At 55.5% G+C, this 3,036-nt stretch overlaps 1 protein-coding gene across 1 annotated transcript in view; it reads right to left on the reverse strand.

Moving 5' to 3' along the window:
* PTP4A2 (protein tyrosine phosphatase type IVA, member 2) overlaps positions 1–2,288 on the reverse strand; it is a 22,654-nt gene extending 20,366 nt beyond the window's left edge. The window contains exon 1 of the mRNA XM_026863291.1: positions 2,239–2,288. The gene's annotated coding sequence lies outside the window, so the exon portion shown is untranslated. The remainder of the gene's footprint in view (positions 1–2,238) is intronic.
* Positions 2,289–3,036: the final 748 nt, after the last annotated feature.

Below are 3,036 nucleotides of genomic sequence, written 5' to 3' on the forward strand. Positions count from 1 at the left end.
GCCCCGCTCAGTGGTTCAGCCCGCCCGGTAGTTCCGGTTTCCGCTTTCCCCGGGCCCTTCCCGCTGCCCCGGCAGAGACACGGGCCCGCGGTTGAGCACTGGTGCGTACAGCCCCGGCACCCCTGAGAGACAGGGTTCTCCCGGGAAGGTCAGCCACGCGGCACGGCGAAACCGAAATAAATGAACGAGCCGTTGATCCGGTTCCCCGCTCCGGGGGCGGAGCACCGGATACGGTGACTCAGAGTTTGGTGGGAGGGTCACGGCTCGCAGGAAACCCCGCGCTTGGCCGGAGCCTGGCCCGGCCGCGTGGCGTTAAGTGACCCCGAGGTGACGGCCCCGGCTGGACCGGGTGACGTCCCCTCCCGACACCGGTTTTACCGGCGAGGGTGCGGCAGTGCTTGTGTAACCGGCTCTCGCGTCGGGGGCGGGGGGGCAGCTTCCTAATCCTGCCTGGAAAAAGGGGGTCCATACCCGTTGTCATCCTGCTAAGGGGCTGTAGGACGGCTCCGAGTCACCGAGCCCGGACAGGGCCACAAAATGGTTCTTGGGGCGGGTACGGAGAAACTCTCACGCGGGCTGTGCTGCGCCACGCTTTCCCCAAGCACAGGGTGACATTTTCTGCCCCAAAAGCTGCCCCGCTGACAGGGAGCAGCTGCGAGGCCAGACCCTGCTAGAGAGCAGCATTGGGAGGTCACACGGGGTTGGCCCTGGGGCTGCTCCAGCCTTCTGGAGAAGGAAATATTTATCCACAGGATGAAAAATCACCGTGGCTCCCAAAGATTCCCTAAGAATAGCAGGGTTAGTGTCTCCAAGGCTGGTGTTTATTAATCCCCTCTAACAACAAATACCTTCATTGGGAGCCACGGGCTTTTTTGTCAGCCAAGATAAAAATACGAGCAAAGGATAGAGCCTGGGGAATGATGGACCGTTCTCACGGGCATCACAGGCGATCGCGCTGGAAGCGGCACTGGCAAGAGCTGGAACAAGAGTTTCTCTGTTTTGGGCTCCTGCAGGAAGCCCTCTACAGGGCCCCTCGCCCGAGGAGGGAGCGAGGGCAGCAGAGCAGGCAGCCGTGCCTCTGACATGCCACCATTTGCATAACACGCAACATCGAGTGCTCCGGGCTGCCGGGCCTCTTCCTCTTCTGCAGCAAAATAAAGATATTTTCTCTAAGAGGTGATGAACATCCCCATGAGAAGCAATCGTGTCCACACCAACCATCAGCTGCTCCCAGAAAGGTGTTCACGGAGGAACAAACGCTGGGAGGATGGAGCAGGGATGGCCCAAAACACACGCATCTCCTATTTTCAGCTAGAGGGAAGCACATCGCTCCTCTGCCCTCGGCCTGGTGTCATCCAGAAGCAGACTGCGTCCATTTTCACACCCAGTGACTATTTCTGAAGCAGCTGGAGACTCTGGCCAAGCTCAGGGCTGCACTGCTCTCTCTGTGTAAGGTCATAACAAAGGAATGTCTCGGCCCCTTCACACCCTGAGCAGATCAATGTGAAGAAGGTAAAAGCGACTTAATCTACAGATGGTGAAGTGACAGGTTAAGCAGTATCCAGGTGCACTCAGGAAGCTTGGGAAGTGTTGGAAACTGACCCCAGATTTCCTAATTTCCAGTCCAGGGCCCTATCAGGTAACCTTCCTCCAAAAATTGAAACATACTCTAAAGGAGCAACACGCATCTTTTTTTTTTTTTAGTTGAAGTGCTTTGAGGAAAGGGTCCAAATCAAACATCTAATGACAGCTGCCACCCACAGCTCCATAAGCACAGCAGAGGTCTATGGCTGAGGCAGCAGGTGGAAGCCCTGGGGCAATGACAGCCCGTTACCAGGAGCAGAATTAGTTGATCCCAGCTCTGGGAAGGTGCCATGGCATTTACAAGTGACGCAGCTGTGAGTAAGGATGAGACAGGGATGGCAGGCAGGGAAAGAGAATCTCAATGGAAAATATGCAAGAATGACACTGAAGATACACAACGGGGGTGAAGGAAAAAGAGTACATGAATGAGGAGGCAAATGACGGAGGAGGAGCAGACCAGGCACATATATCAGGGACGTGCGCAGCTCCAAAACTGTCAATAGCAGGAGCTCCCTTACACAGGCGAGATGTTTTGCGCAGCAGAACTGCGCAGGCATTGATCACCGAGTGACAGGTTCGCACAGGTTCAGGGGGGCTGTTTGGAAATGGCACCCTGGAGGCAGGAGGGACGGGATGAGGTTCTGGCTGTGTTACCTGATGGCATCGGAGGCTACGTCTGTCCATGAACATCAACTTCAGCTCTGCAGAGACGGGGCTGCAGCAGACAGCGTTCTGTCACAAGGTATTAAGAGATCAAATAAGAATCACATGCTTCCTTAACAAGCTAAAATATACGTGTAATTTCATGAATTATAAAAGCTGTTCGTCTTCCCACCTTCTCACGGTATGACTGTCAAATTATTAATAAAAGGGCATGTCTGATACTGAATTAAGGAGCTGCAGTGCCTGAAATGTATCTTGTATGCTAAATAACTGCTGCCTCCACAAACCACACTAACAGAAACCCCTGCACACAAGGATTTTCACATTTGGCATCATCCCGACTGAAAAATTGTTCAGCACCACTTTGCTAAGTTTCAAGACTGTACAGACAAGCCGTCCCCCACCAGCTCCACCCCAGCACCTTTCCCTGGAGTTGCTTAACCTCTGGTGATCGTAGCCCATAAAACTCGTTTTCTTCCCTCTCCAACACCACGTAACATCAGCTCCCACAGGTGTTAACTGTTCTCTCCAAAGCCCCGTACCGCAGCACGGGGACAACATGATGAGCACACTGAGGGCTCCCCTCCTCAGCGGGCACTGCCGAGGCCCTGCACGGCAGGCCTGGGCTGCGAAGGCCGGCGGCGGAAGGCTCAGCTCCCCCACAGACCCACCAAGGCCCTGTTCCGCCGGGGAGGCCCGTGAGCGGAGGCAGGGCTGCAGGCTCAGCCCTCAAGACGTGCTGTGCTGCCTTACCGTGCCTGCAGAGGCCAGGCGGGGGTGGCGGCGCTG

This window comes from Athene cunicularia (genome assembly GCF_003259725.1).
Source record: "Athene cunicularia isolate RWA chromosome 23 unlocalized genomic scaffold, athCun1 chr23_part1, whole genome shotgun sequence".
NCBI classification, from domain to species: Eukaryota; Metazoa; Chordata; class Aves; order Strigiformes; family Strigidae; genus Athene; species Athene cunicularia.